The sequence below is a fragment of the Oncorhynchus tshawytscha genome, linkage group LG13 (genome assembly GCF_018296145.1).
Source record: "Oncorhynchus tshawytscha isolate Ot180627B linkage group LG13, Otsh_v2.0, whole genome shotgun sequence".
NCBI lineage: Eukaryota > Metazoa > Chordata > Actinopteri > Salmoniformes > Salmonidae > Oncorhynchus > Oncorhynchus tshawytscha.
This window is the reverse complement of record NC_056441.1, coordinates 86,732,189-86,748,501: the sequence shown is the minus strand read 5'-3', so window position 1 is coordinate 86,748,501 and position 16,313 is coordinate 86,732,189. Positions and strand designations below refer to the sequence as shown.

The following is a 16,313-nucleotide window of genomic DNA, read 5'->3' as shown; positions in this document are numbered from 1 at the left end:
ACAATGTAATTGAATAATCCATAGTCTCGAACCACTTCTGGGAAAATTGGACAACAAACACAGAGTTATTTATCCAAAATGGAGATGTACGAGTAAACCACTTCTTCAATCTTTTTGGCCCTATAACAAAGAACAAACAGCAAAAACATATACATGATCAAATACAAATCTTAGTTGTTTCTATTAAAAGACTACCAGAACCCACTGGATTCTCCAATTACATTGACTGAACAAAATACAAACCCTCTTTCCCAAAAAGGCCTGTGGTGTTGATGGTATCCTCAATGAAATGATCAAATATACAGACAACAAATTCCAATTGGCTATACTAAAACTCTTTAACATCATCCTTAGCTCTGGCATCTTCCCCAATATTTGGAACCAAGGACTGATCACCCCAATCCACAAAAGTGGAGACAAATTTGACCCCAATAACCACAGTACCGTGGGATATGAGTCAACAGCCGACCTGGAAAAATCCTTTGCATTATCATTAAACAGCAGACTCCTACATTTCCTCAATGAAAATAATGTACTGAGGAAATGTCAAATTGGCTTTTTACCAAATTACCGTACGACAGAATTTTTAAGGATCTGCTATGCAAATTGATGGAAAGTGGTGTTGGGGGAAAAACATACGACATTATAAAATCCATTAGACAAAATTGAAAAATATTTGGGACAAAAAACATTTTTTTCACAGGGCCGTGAGGTAAGACAGGGATGCAGGTCAACACATATATGTAACCTCTCACTGGCTCAGCAACCAGGAGATAGTTGGCTAGGCTCAGCAACCAGGAGATAGTTGGCTAGGCAACCAGGAGATAGTAGGCTAGGCAACCAGGAGATAGTAGGCTCAGCAACCAGGAGATAGTTGGCTAGGCAACCAGGAGATAGTTGGCTAGGCAACCAGGAGATAGTAGGCTAGGCAACCAGGAGATAGTAGGCTAGGCTCAGCAACCAGGAGATAGTAGGCTAGGCAACCAGGAGATAGTAGGCTAGGCTCAGGAGATAGTAGGCTAGGCTCAGCGACAGGAGATAGTTGGCTAGGCTCAGCAACCAGGAGATAGTAGGCTAGGCTCAGCAACCAGGAGATAGTAGGCTAGGCTCAGCGACCAGGAGATAGTAGGCTCAGCAACCAGGAGATAGTAGGCTAGGCTCAGCGACCAGGAGATAGTAGGCTAGGCTCAGCACCAGGAGATAGTAGGCTAGGCTCAGCAACCAGGAGATAGTAGGCTAGGCTCAGCAACCAGGAGATAGTAGGCTAGGCTCAGCAACCAGGAGATAGTTGGCTAGGCTCAGCAACCAGGAGATAGTTGGCTAGGCTCAGCAACCAGGAGATAGTAGGCTAGGCTCAGCAACCAGGAGATAGTAGGCTAGGCTCAGCAACCAGGAGATAGTAGGCTAGGCTCAACAACCAGGAGATAGTAGGCTAGGCTCAACAACCAGGAGATAGTTGGCTAGGCTCAACAACCAGGAGATAGTTGGCTAGGCTCAACAACCAGGAGATAGTTGGCTAGGCTCAGCAACCAGGAGATAGTTGGCTAGGCTCAGCAACCAGGAGATAGTAGGCTAGGCTCAGCAACCAGGAGATAGTAGGCTAGGCTCAGCAACCAGGAGATAGTAGGCTAGGCTCAACAACCAGGAGATAGTTGGCTAGGCTCAGCAACCAGGAGATAGTTGGCTAGTCTTCTGTTCCCACATGCTTCAAGAGGGCCACCATTGTTCCTGTTCCCAAGAAAGCTAAGGTAACTGAGTGAAACGACTACCGCCCCGTAGCACTCACTTCTGTCATCATGAAGTGCTTTGAGAGACGAGTCAAGGACCATATCACCTCCACCCTACCTGACACCCTAGACACACTCCAATTTGCTTACCGCCCAAATAGGTCCACAGACGATGCAATCTCAACCACACTGCCCTAACCCATCTGGACAAGAGGAATACCTATGTGAGAATGCTGTTCATCGACTACAGCTCAGCATTTAACACCATAGTACCCTCCACACTCGTCATCAAGCTCGAGACCCTGGGTCACGACCCCGCCCTGTGCAACTGGTTACTGGACTTCCTGACGGGCTGCCCCCAGGTGGTGAGGGTAGGTAACAACATCTCCACCCCGCTGATCCTCAACACTGGGGCCCCACAAGGGTGCGTTCTGAGCCCTCTCCTGTACTCCCTGGTCACCCATGACTGCGTGGCCTCGCCTCCAACTCAATCATCAAGTTTGCGGACGACACTACAGTGGTAGTCTTGATTACCAACAACGACGAGACGGCCTACAGGGAGGAGGTGAGGGCCCTCGGAGTGTGGTGTCAGGAAATAACCTCACACTCAACGTCAACAAAACAAAGGAGATGATTGTGGACTTCAGGAAAAAGCAGAGGGAGCAACCCCCTATCCACAGATGGTACAGTGGTGGAAAAGGTGTAAAGTTTTAAGTTCCTCGGCGTACACATCACGGACAAACTGAATTGGTCCACCCACACAGACAGTGTGGTGAAGAAGGCGCAGCAGGTCCTCTTCAACCTCAGGAGGCTGAAGAAATTTGGCTTGTCACCAAAAGCACACAAACTTCTACAGATGCACAATCCAGAGCATCCTGTCGGGCTGTATCACCGCCTGGTACGGAAACTGCTCCGCTGGAGTTGAGTCAGTGTGTTGGCAGCAGCCACTCAATGTTAGTGGTGGCTGTTGGCCTTGAGATAGAAGCTGTTTTTCAGTCTCTCGGTCCCTGCTTTGATGCAAGGCTCTCCAGAGGGTAGTGAGGTCTGCACAACGCATCACCGGGGGAAAACTACCTGCCCTCCAGGGCACCTACACCACCAGATGTCACAGGAAGGCCATAAAGATCATCAAGGACAACAACCACCCGAGCCACTGCCTGTTCACCCCGCTATCATCCAGAAGGCGAGGTCAGTACAGGTGCATCAAAGCAGGGACCGAGAGACTGAAAAACAGCTTCTATCTCAAGGCCATCAGACTGTTAAACAGCCACCACTAACATTGAGTGGCTGCTGCCAACATACTGACTCAACTCCAGCCCCTTTAATAAGGGAATTGATGGAAAAATGTATCACTAGCCACTTCAAACAATGCCACTTAATGTTTACATACCCTACATTACTACATTACCCTTACATCTCATATGTATATACTGTACTCAATACCATCTACTGCATCTTGCCTATGCCATTCTGTACCATCACTCATTCATATATCTTCATGTACATATCCTTTACCCCTTTACACTTTTGTGTATAAAGTAGTAGTTTTGGAATTGTTAGGTTAGATTACTCGTTGGTTATTACTGCATTGTCGGAACTAGAAGCACAAGCATTTCGCTACACTCGCATTAACATCTGCTAACCATGTGTATGTGACAGATAAATTGTGATTTGATTTGAGTTAGTACTACAGGATGCAAATTTCTGTTTGAAAAGGCTAGCCTTAGCTTTCCTACCTGCCTGTGTATATTTGTTCCTAACTTCCCTGAAAAGTTGCATATCACGGGGGCTATTCGATGCTAATGCAGAACGCCACAGGATGTTTTTGTGCTGGTCAAGGGCAGACAGGTCTGGAGTGAACCAAGGGCTATATATCTATTCCTAGTTCTACATTTTTTGAATGGGGCATGCAAATTTAAGATGGTGAGGAAGGCACTTTTAAAGAATAGCCAGGCATCATCTACTGACGGGATGAGATCAATGTCATTCCAGGATACCCCGGCCAGGTCGATTAGAAAGGCCTGCTCGCAGAAGTGTTTTAGGGAGCGTTTGACAGTGATGAGGGGTGGTCGTTTGGTCGCAGATCCATTACGGATGCAGGCAATGATCGCTGAGATCTTGATTGAAAACAGCAGAGGTGTATTTGGAGGGCGAGTTAGTTAGGATGACATCTATGAGGGTGCACGTGTTTACAGATTTGGGGTTGTACCTGGTCATTTGTGTGAGATTGAGGGCATCAAGCTTAGATTGTAGAATGGCCGGGGTGTTAAGCATGTCCCAGTTTAGGTCACCTAGTAGCACGAGCTCAGAAGATAGATGGGGGGCAATCAATTCACATATGGTATCGAGGGCACAGCTGGGGGCAGAGGGAGGTCTATAGCAAGCGGCAACAGTGAGAGACTTGTTTCTGGAAAGAAGTAGAAGCTCGAATTGTTTGGGTACAGACTTGGATAGTAATACAGAACTCTGCAGGCTATCTTTGCAGTAGATTGCAACACCGCCCCCCTTGGCAGTTCTATCGTGGCGGAAAATGTTATAGTTAGCCATGGAGATTTCAGGGTTTTTGGTGGTTTTCCTAAACCAGGATTCAGACACGGCTAAGACAAATGGGTTGGCAGAGTGTGCTAAAGCAGTGAGTACAACAAACTTAGGGAATAGGCTTCTAATGTTAACATTCATGAATCCAAGGCTTTTACGGTTACAGATGTCAACAAATGAGAGCACCTGGGGAGTGGAGCTAGGCACTGCAGGACCTGGATTAACCTCCACATCACCAGAGGAACAGAGGAGAAGTAGGATAAGGGTACGGCTAAATACTATACGAACTGGCCGTCTGGCACGTTCGGAACAGAGTAAAAGGAGCAGGTTTCTGGGCACGATTGCATAGATACATAGTGCACAGACAAAGGTAAGGTAGGATGTGAGTACATTGGAGGTAAACCTAGGCATTGAGTAATGATGATATAGTCTCTAGAGAAAAACCAGGTGATGTCATCGCATATGTTTTTTTTTTATTTGACCTTTATTTAACTAGGCAAGTCAGTTAAGAACAAATTCTTATTTTCAATGATGGCCTAGGAACAGTGGGTTAACTGCCTGTTCGTGGGCAGAATAACACCTTGTCAGCTCGGGGATTTGAACTTGCAACCTTTCGGTTATTAGTCCAACGCTCTAACCACTAGGCTACCCTGCCGCCCCAAGGCATATTGAGCAGGGCTAGAGTCTCTACAGTGAAATAAAACAGTAATCACTAACCAGGACAGTAATGGACGAGGCATATTGATATTAGAGAGAGGCATGCGTAGCCAAGTGAACATATGGGTCCAGTGAGTGGTTGAGCTGACTGAGGATACGGCGATTCAGACAGTTAGCAGGCCGATGCTAACAAGCTAACAGTTAGTAGGCTGGGGCAGGCAAGGAAGTAGTTAGCAGACTGGGGCTAGCAAGTTAGCCTTTGGGGGGACATCGCGATGGGGGTAAGTCTGTTTTTGCCTCTTCGTGCGGTGACTTCGATAGACCAGCCGTGGAATTAGTAGGGTTCCAGGTAGCTGTAGGTAGCTAGCAGGTCTAGCAGGTTAGCAGAATGGGGCTTCAGCGGGCGTCATGCCTGAGGGGCCTGTTGGAATCCTCGGGCAGATTATGTCGGTATTCCAGTCGTAGAGGATCGTCGGGGTTCCGTGCCCCGTACCGGCAGTCACCCGGAATTGCGGTTAGCTAGTTGCGAAGATCCAGATGAAATGTTCAGAGTTTGCGGTAGGAATCCGGGGATATGGAGAGAAATAGGTCCGTTATGCTCTCAATTCAAAGGGCTTTAATTGGCATGGGAAACACATGTTAATATTGATAGATAATATACAAAAGTGTGCTAACATAATTGTAAAATGGTTCTCTAATGATCAATTAGCCTTTTAAAACGATCAACTTGGATTAGCTAACACAGCGTGTCATTGGAACACAGGAGTGATGGTTGCTGATAATGGGTCTCTGTAGATATTCCATGTAAAAATAAAAGCCATTTCCAGCTACAATAGTAAATTAAAACATTAACAATGTCTACACTGTATTTCTGATCAATTTGATGTTATTTTAAAATGGACAAAAAAGAGCTTTTCTTTCAAAAACAAGGACATTTCTAAGTGACCCCAAACTTTTGAACGGTAGTATATATGTTCATCAGATGGTTTTAGTACCCTAGCAGTAACTGTGTGTGTGTGTGTGTGTGTATCAGATGGTTTCAGTACCCTAGCAGTAACTGTGTGTGTGTATCAGATTGGTTTAGGTACCCTAGCAGTAACTGGTGTGTGTGTGTGTATCAGATGGTTTCAGTACCCTAGCAGTAACTGTGTGTGTGTGTTTAGTATCAGATGGTTTCAGTACCCTAGCAGTAACTGTGTGTGTGTGTGTGTATCAGATTGGTTTAGGTACCCTAGCAGTAACTGTGTGTGTGTGTGTATCAGATTGGTTTAGGTACCCTAGCAGTAACTGTGTGTGTGTGTATCAGATGGTTTTAGTACCCTAGCAGTAACTGTGTGTGGGTGTGTGTGTATCAGATGGTTTCAGTACTGTCAACAGTAAGTGTGTGTGTGTGTGTGTGTCAGATGGTTTCAGTACTGTCAACAGTAAGTGTGTGTGTGTGTGTGTATCAGATGGTTTCAGTACTGTCAACAGTAAGTGTGTGTGTGTGTGTGTGTGTGTGTATCAGATGGTTTCAGTACTGTCAACAGTAAGTGTGTGTGTGTGTGTGTGTATCAGATGGTTTCAGTACTGTCAACAGTAAGTGTGTGTGTGTGTGTGTGTGTGTATCAGATGGTTTCAGTACTGTCAACAGTAAGTGTGTGTGTGTGTGTGTCAGATGGTTTCAGTACTGTCAACAGTAAGTGTGTGTGTGTGTGATGGTTTCAGTACTGTCAACAGTAAGTGTGTGTGTGTGTGTGTGTGTGTGTGTGTATCAGATGGTTTCAGTACTGTCAACAGTAAGTGTGTGTGTATCAGATGGTTTCAGTACTGTCAACAGTAAGTGTGTGTGTGTGTGTGTGTGTGCACCATGGTTTCAGTACTGTCAACAGTAACTGTGTGTGGTGTGTGTGTGTGTGTGTGTGTGTGCGCATCAGATGGTTTCAGTACTGTCAACAGTAAGTGTGTGTGTGTGTGTATCACATGGTTTCAGTACTGTCAACAGTAACTGTGTGTGGGTGTGTGTGTGTATATCACATGGTTTCAGTACTGTCAACAGTAACTGTCCCAGGGGATATGGACAGGAAAGGGGCATTACTTGGAGCAGAGGCAGAGAGGCAACTCCAGCCTGCTAAAACACATTGACCAGGAGACATGAGCAGGGCGATCGGATCCAGTCCTCCAAGGAGATGTTCTGTTCAGTACATCACGTTGATTAATACAACAACACTATTACAGGTGCACTCACACACACACACACACACACACACTGCTCTGAGGACTTCCCTGCCAGCTCAGCAGGGCTGTGGGTTGGGGACTCTCTCCCTCCAATTGGTTGAAATGGACTGCTGGTGATGGCGTTCTCCCACCCGAGGGACTCTGGGCCCGGTCATGCTTTCTAAGATAATCCTGGCCAGGACAAGTCATGTGTTCTCTTTACTACAGTAAACACATACACAGGAAGTCACTGCTGGGAAGAGCAGGAAATTGCACAGGCCAAATTCACAACCAGACACATAAGATAAAATGATAGGCAGACACAGACTCAGAACACACACAGGCCTACAAGGGTAGAATGTAGTGTAAACACAGGGCCACAGCCACACAGAAGTCTATCCAGAAGTCATCTGTTTCCTCTGGGAATTATATCTCAAATTAACAAGATTTGTTCCTTTGGGATCTATAAGAGCAGATCAGACAGTGGAGGGTAGTCTAGCGTGACACTACTGGGACTGACTTACTCACCAAAGGAAGCCTGGCATCAGAGGCCAGAGAAACCAATGGCAGCCTAAATGCATAGCAGAAGAAAGGATGCCAGAGAGAGGGAGCAGCAGACATTCAGAATAAAGGATGCCAGACATTCAGAAGAAAGGATGCCAGAGAGACGGAGCAGCAGACATTCAGAATAAAGGATGCCAGAGGGACGGAGCAGCAGACATTCAGAATAAAGGATGCCAGACATTCAGAAGAAAGGATGCCGGAGAGAGGGAGTAGCAGACATTCAGAATAAAGGATGCCAGAGAGACGGAGCAGCAGACATTCAGAATAAAGGATGCCAGAGGATGGACATTCAGAAGAAAGGATGCCAGAGAGACGGAGCAGCAGACATTCCAGAGAGAGGGAGCAGCAGACATTCAGAATAAAGGATGCCAGAGAGACGGAGCAGCAGACATTCAGAATAAAGGATGCCAGAGAGACGGAGCAGCAGACATTCAGAATAAAGGATGCCAGAGGGACGGAGCAGCGGACATTCAGAATAAAGGATGCCAGAGAGACGGAGCAGCAGACATTCAGAAGAAAGGATGCCAGAGAGAGGGAGCAGCGGACATTCAGAATAAAGGATGACAGCCCATAGATTAGACCTCATGACTTAAGGGATCAGAGGTCAACGTTATACAACCCTCCCATACCACACACTATGACCTTTGACCTGACCTCTTTCTTCCCTCATGAGGTCATATCAGCCCTGCCGGCTGCTTCCTGACTCTCAACCAACTGTCAGAGAGAGGAATGTTCTCTTCTCCAGGTAGAAGTGGGACGTAGCCTAGCAACAGATCTAGAATCAGTTTTGCTCCCCCCTTCACAGATACAGCCTCTCCTATACAGACGGGTGCCTTCACAGATACAGCCTCTACTATACAGACGGGTGCCTTCACAGATACAGCCTCTCCTATACAGACTGGTTCCTCCACAGATACAGCCTCTCCTATACAGACGGGTGCCTTCACAGATACAGCCTCTCCTATACAGACGGGTGCCTTCACAGATACAGCCTCTCCTATACAGACTGGTGCCTTCACAGATACAGCCTCTCCTATACAGACGGGTGCCTTCACAGATACAGCCTCTCCTATACAGACGGGTTCCTTCACAGATACAGCCTCTCCTATACAGACGGGTGCCTTCACAGATACAGCCTCTCCTATACAGACGGGTGCCTTCACAGATACAGCCTCTCCTATACAGACGGGTTCCTTCACAGATACAGCCTCTCCTATACAGACTGGTTCCTCCACAGATACAGCCTCTCCTATACAGACTGGTTCCTCCACAGATACAGCCTCTCCTATACAGACGGGTGCCTTCACAGATACAGCCTCTCCTATACAGACTGGTGCCTTCACAGATACAGCCTCTCCTATACAGACGGGTGCCTTCACAGATACAGCCTCTCCTATACAGACGGGTGCCTTCACAGATACAGCCTCTCCTATACAGACCTGATACAGCCTCTCCTATACAGACTGGGCCTGACAGATGCCTCTCCTATGACAGCAGTCAGGGCAGGCATAACTTCACAGATGCCCTACAGCCATACTATTTATACAGACTGCCTAATGTACTCCTTCACAGATACAGCCTACAGACACAATACAGCCTCTCCTAAAGACAATGCCTCTTATACAGACTGGTGATGCTGTATCACAGAAAGCCTACTATACAGACGGGTGCCTTCACAGATACAGCCTCTATCAGACTGTGTTCTGATTCTGGGCTGACATGATGCAGCAGTCAGGGCAGTTGGTACTATTTACAAGCATAATGTACTCAGAGTACACACAAACATGAAAACAATGCCTTTGAGGTGTGCTGTATCACAGAAATACTACCGACAGGAATCTATCACTGTGTTCTGATTCTGGATGTGCCTACTGTTGGTCTACAGGCGCCTACTGTTGGTCTACAGGCGCCTACTGTTGGTCTACAGGCGCCTACTGTTAGTCTACAGGCGCCTACTGTTGGTCTACAGGCGCCTACTGTTGGTCTACAGGCGCCTACTGTTGGTCTACAGGCGCCTACTGTTGGTCTACAGGCGCCTACTGTTGGTCTACAGGCGCCTACTGTTGGTCTACAGGCGCCTACTGTTGGTCTACAGGCGCCTACTGTTGGTCTACAGGCGCCTACTGTTGGTCTACAGGCGCCTACTGTTGGTCTACAGGCGCCTACTGTTGGTCTACAGGCGCCTCCAGTGCTGTAACAGAAACAAGGAGGCACTTATAAACAACCCACACGCCACTGTGCATGTTAAACACACTAATTAGCGTGAGAGCAGACCGGAGACAAACAGAGCGAATGTAAATATTGAGTGAGCAGCGTTCCTCCATTATGACCAAAGGTGATAAAGGATAGAGCGCGTGAGACGCTCATTCCGCGACTCGTTGCTTCTTCCGGTTTCTCTCACTCACTAAATTAATTTCACAGATGATCAAAACATCCTGAAATTCAAGATGTGGGAGTTTTCTTTTCATCTTGAAACTATAAAATATGACCGGTGCATACATATGCTGTAATCAGAGAATGAATTCTGTGAACAAATAGGTTACTGGATCATGTTTTTTAGTAGACTGGTAACAAAACCAATCAGTAGTAAACATTGCCTCGGTTAGCCTACATGTTGCACTGCACTGATCATTTATTAAGTGGCATGATTGTTGTCTGATCTTCACTGTAGCCTCTGTTTGAGCATAGTCTATCGAATGAAACAGTCCGCAATAACAACAGTACGCCTATAAGAGCCATTACCAATTAGATAGAACTGTAAAATATATATCACTAGCTTAGGCCTTTTAATAATCAATGGAAAAAATATATATGCTGTGGTACCATGTGCGCGCGGATGCGGTGCTCATGAATGAGAAATAACCGGCTTTTGAACGGCTGAGCACCGAGTCTGCGACTGAAAGAACGGGTCCCGAAATCCGCGTCAATGAAGGGCTGTTAACAGAGTAGACTTTATAGGCAAAGCCAGGACACAGACTCTGAGATTGGCAATGACTGCTGGAGACATGTTATTGTGGTCTTTGTTAATGTCCCCTCGAGAGACCTACCCCTAGATCCGCTAAATGGATTAGGGGAAAAGTCCCTTACCGCATAGTCCCAATTCCGAGTAGCGTTGTCTTGAGGCCTCTCGGAGGAAGCCCATCAATCATTGAGGTGTAATAAGAACGGCATCAGTCGAGTCTGTTATAGTCTAGGCTACCAGTGTGTCGCTACAATGTTTTTAAATGGATGCGTTTCAGCACCAGGCGCGTTGTCGGGGCGAATAGACAAACGGCTATCCTTCAGCACCTGGAGCGAACACAGTGAGGGCTGAGCCAAACTGCCGAGCCGAGAATTGCTACCCTCCTCACTAAAGCACGACGCAAACATTTTCATAGCCTATAAATAAAATGATATGTGGAACGTAGCCTAAGCTACAGGTTGGCGACCATAAAGGCAAATAGTAGGCTAGAATGCGCGCTATAGCGCCCAGCAACATCCAAGCAGGTCAGAAGCCACAAAATGGAAAACGAACGCAGCAGCGCTCACCTCGATGTCCGACTCACTGCACGGCGCTACGATCCCCGCTGATGTCGGGGAGCCAATCCTTGTACTGTTGGTTGTTGTTATTTTGTTGTCCAATCAAGGCCAATACTATGCATTACTTCTCTTCAAATCGGAGATTAGGAGGCTACCGCGGCAACGTTACATTTTCTCCATATCCGCTCGACGCACACTAGACTTTAGGATCCACCGTCTCTCAGCCCAGGGATGGCTGTGTGTGCGTGTGTTGATCTCTCTCTCTCTGATCTATTTAACAGTCCTCGCAGTCTGCCCTTAAAGGGGCCGAGCGCGATTCCTGCTTTCTCTAGATCGGTTCACATGCCCAAGGTAGAAACGTTGCGTGTTTCTTTGTGAGCTAGATGGAAGTCTATTATGTGTAACCCCCCTCTAACACGTTTGTTTTACTGTCCCCGTGGGGACAAAACAATTGATTCTCATTCAAAATCCTATCTTCCCTAACCTCTAACCTTAAAAGGCATGTTTCCCTATCCAAAACTGCTCGGAACAGTCTGTGTATATATTATGACGAAATGTTGTGAAGTTTTAGTTCGTTTTGGTCAGTGGTGTAAAGTATTTAAGTAAAAATACTACTTAAGTTGTTTTTGGGGGTATCTGTACTTTACTATTTATATTTTTGACAACTTTTACTTGACAACATACCTAAAGAAAATTATGTACTTTATACTCCTTACATTTTCCCTGACACCCAAAACTACTTGTTACATGTTTAATGCTTAACAGGAGAGAGAACTGGTCTAATTCACACACTTATCAAGAGAACATCCCTGGTCATCCCTGCTGCCTCTGATCTGACTCACTAAACACAAATACTTTATTTGTAAATCATTCCTAAGGGTTGGAGTGTACCCCTGGCTTTCCTTACAGTCAAAAAACAAGAAAATGGTGCTGTCTAGTTTGTTTAACATAAGGAATTTTAAATGATTTTTACTTTTGATATTTATTTTATTTTTCTCCTTTATTTAACTAGGCAAGTCAGTTAAGAACAAATTCTTATTTTCAATGACAGCCTAGGTTCTGCCCTTGAACAGGCCTAGGAACTGCCTGTTCAGGAGCAGAACGACAGATTTCTACCTTGTCAGCTCGGGGGTTTGAACTTGCAACGTTCCGGTTACTAGTCCAATGCTCTAACCACTAGGCTACCCTGCCCTTACTTTTGATACTTAAGTATATTTAAAATCAAATACTTTTAGTACTTTTAGTATATTTAATGTTTTACTGGGTGACTTTCACTTTTACTTGAGTCTCATTGAGACTGTTTTGCACAGACTGGAATATGATCCGGGATTCTTCCACTGGCATTATACCACATCAGTCACTGGCTTTATCAATAAATGCAATGAGGATGTTGTCTCCACAGTGACTGAACATACATACCCCAACCAGAATCCACAGGCAACATTCGCACTGAGCTAAAGGCTAGAGCTGCCGCTTTCAAGGTGCGGGACTCTAACCCAGAAGCTTATAAGAAATCCAGCTATGCCCTCTGACGAACCATCAAACACGCAAAGCGTCAATACAGGACTAAGATCGAATCCTAATACACCGTCTCCGACGCTCGTCGGATGTGGAAGGGCTTGCAAACTATTACAGACTACAAAGGGAAGCACAGCAGCAAGCTGCCCAGTGACACGAGCCTACCAGACGAGCTAAACTACTTCTATGCTCGCTTCGTGGCAAGCAACACTGAGGCATGCATGAGAGCATCAGCTGTTCCGGACGACTGTGTGATCACGCTCTCTGTAGCCGACGTGAGTAAGACCTTTAAACAGGTCAACATTCACAAGGCCGCGGGGCCAGATGGATTACCAGGACGTGTGCTCCGGGCATCTGCTGACCAACCGGCAGGTGTCTTCACTGACATTTTCAACCTGCCCCTGTCTGAGTCTGTAATACCAACACGTTTCAAGCAGACCACCATAGTCCCTTTGCCCAAGAACACTAAGGTAACCTGCATAAATGACTACTGACCCGTAGCACTCACGTCTGTAGCCATGAAGTTCTTTGAAAGGCTGATCATGGCTCACATCAAAACCATTATCCCAGAAACCCTAGACCCACTCCAATTTGCATATTTCTGGATCTCTTGGTGCAGTATGCAAATTGCGCCCCCCCCCCTCAATTAAGGTGCTAACAACCACCTGTGACACACAACACTTAATGTCAATCACTAGCCATTTGTTTCACCACCAGTGTTCCCTCTAAACTGCATATAACCATATAATACATATCAGCGGATTAACTTAAATCGAAAATTGGGTTAAGAATTGTGCTCGAATCAACGCAATATTAGCCACCTTCAGTGTACCATACCGAAAAACAAGATGAACTATGCAAGATTTAGTATGCAAAACTAACTGTGCAAGATATTTCCTTGTAGGTAGAGCACATTGGAGAAGGATTATATTGTATTGACAGGCACAATTGATGCCGCGTTCAAGACAACTGGGAACTCTGAAAAATACGAGGTCAAATCATGACGTCAGCGATCTTCAGGTCGGAAAGTTGGAGCTCTAAAAAGAGGCCAGAGTTGACAAATTGATTTTTTCCCAGTCGGAGCTATTTTTTTTCTCCCAGAATTCCCAGTTGTTTTGACGCACTGAAGTCAAAAGTCGGAAGTCTGAGTTCCCAGTTCTGAGTTCCCAGTTGTCTTGAATGCTACACAGACCGGTGCACCGTAACCAATCAGAGCTGCAGAAGGCCTGTATGGCCTATATTGAACACCACACATCTGCTGCAAACATCTGTAGGCTAAATGATAGAACAGCCATTTCCATGTACAAATGTAATGGGATGCATTTTTCTCCCTTGTTTTTGATGGTAGGCTTCTCTGCCTACATTGTGATCAAATACCCACAGTAGCCTACTTGACCACTGTTAAAACTGTAACTTAAAGCGGATACAGTCTCAGTGTTCACAGTGAACACATGCCTGAAGTTACACACAATGTTCATGTTTGCGCTCAGCAGACCTGAAATTTGCTCAGTGCCTAACATTTATACCTACTCCATTATATCAGAATTTATAAGCCTGGTCCTACCCCTGTCCCTGGTCCTGCTCCTGTCCCTTGTCCTGGTCCTGCCCCTGTCCCTGGTCCTGGTCCTGCCCCTGCCCCTGTCCCTGCCCCTGTCCCTGGTCCTGGTCCTGCTCCTGGTCCTGCCCCTGTCCTGCCCCTGCCCCTGTCCCCTGGTCCTGCTCCTGGTCCCCCCTGTCCCTGGTCCTGGTCCTGCTCCTGTCCCTGGTCCTGGTCCTGCCCCTGGTCCTGGTCCTGGTCCTGCCCTGGTCCTGCCCCTGCCCCTGTCCCTGCCCCTGGTCCTGGTCCTGCCCCTGTCCCTGTCCCTGTCCCTGGTCCTGGTCCTGCCCCTGGTCCTGGTCCTGGTCCTGCCCCTGGTCCTGGTCCTGCTCCTGGTCCTGCCCCTGTCCCTGGTCCTGCCCCTGTCCCTGGTCCTGCCCCTGGTCCTGTCCCTGTCCCTGGTCCTGCCCCTGTCCCTGGTCCTGCTCCTGTCCCTTGTCCTGGTCCTGCCCCTGTCCCTGGTCCTGCCCCTGTCCCTGGTCCTGCTCCTGTCCCTTGTCCTGGTCCTGCCCCTGTCCCTGCCCCTGTCCCTGGTCCTGCCCCTGTCCCTGGTCCTGCCCCTGGTCCTGCTCCTGTCCCTTGTCCTGGTCCTGCCCCTGCTCCTGGTATGCCACATGAACATGCAACCTACCCCAGCAATTTAGGCACAGCAAGATACATACATTAATTTGGTGGCAGACAGACAGACACAGTAACATCATTGAGTGAGTGCGTGTGGACGGACATATCTCGACAGACAGACAGACCTCTGCACAGACAGACAGACAGACAGACAGACAGACAGACAGACAGACCTCTGCTCAGACAGACAGACAGACAGACAGACCTCTGCTCAGACAGACAGACAGACAGACAGACAGAGTAACTCATTGAGTGCAGTGACACAGCCTCCACCATACGATTTCTCACAGTATTGTTCTTTCAGACTGTCTCCTGAAAATCATTCACAGGGGGCTTCCTGGGGGAGGGGCTCAGACCAGCTGGACACGGACACACACACACACACACACACACACACACACACACACACACAGAGCTGCTCTATAGTCCGACCCATTGAGTTCCAGAATGGGGTGAACATGTCAGCCATATTGTTCAGGGAGAAATCCAAACCAGTCTGACTGGAACGAATGGTCCTAGAGGCATAATCCTGATTTAACATTTACATTTTAGTCATTTAGCAGATTCTCTTATCTGGAGCGACTTACAGGAACAGTTAGGGGTTAAGTGCCTTACTCAAGACTTTCTCACAGGAACAGTTAGGGGTTACTAAGGTTATTGCCTTATCCACAAGGTTATTGGCCCACATCCACAGATTTCTCTCACCTTAACCCCTAAGGTTAGGCCCAAATTCAAACTAACGCGAACTTTATCCACTAAGGTTATTGCTACTGGTTATTGGCCCTCTTAACCCCTGCTCTTATCCACTAAGGTTATTGGCCCAATGCTCTTATCCACTAAGGTTATTGGCTCAAATCTCTTAACCCCTAAGGTTATTGGCCCAAATCTCTTATCCACTAAGGTTATTGGCCCAACGCTCTTATCCACTAAGGTTATTGGCTCAAATCTCTTAACCACTAGCCTACTCGGCACGTTACACCGGAACATAAAACTAAGTCATGTGATATATCAGAAATTGTGTAATAGAATTATTGTCAAGCTAAAATATAGAAATATAATTATAAACAGTTTATATGGATTTTATACCAATTCTCTGTATAAATATCCTCTAGAATGAATGTACACGTGAACAGAGTATAAATGTTTTCATTTTCGTTTTCTTGGAAAGCTGTTACAGAATCCGCCTGGCGAGGGCGCTACAGGACGCTGTATCACTACGTTGTGTGTGGATTTATTTATTTATTATCTGGACCCATGCGGTCAGACTCTTACCAATCCTCACCTTTTCCCCCTCGTGACAAATCCATATCTCCTCCAGCTTGCGGCTTCAGCCAATCAGACAATAGCCACGTGTCTCACCCTTGTGCCCTGATTGG

The 16,313-nt window shown here is 46.7% G+C and overlaps 1 protein-coding gene across 4 annotated transcripts in view; it reads right to left on the bottom strand.

The window, feature by feature from the left end:
* LOC112265755 (SH2B adapter protein 2) overlaps positions 1-11,472 on the bottom strand; it is a 37,603-nt gene extending 26,131 nt beyond the window's left edge. For 3 of the 4 annotated variants that reach the window (XM_042296472.1, XM_042296475.1, XM_042296473.1), the window contains exon 1: positions 11,211-11,472. The gene's annotated coding sequence lies outside the window, so the exon portion shown is untranslated. The remainder of the gene's footprint in view (positions 1-11,210) is intronic. The other variant, XM_042296474.1, reaches the window with a different exon arrangement.
* Between the last annotated feature and the right edge of the window lie 4,841 nt (positions 11,473-16,313).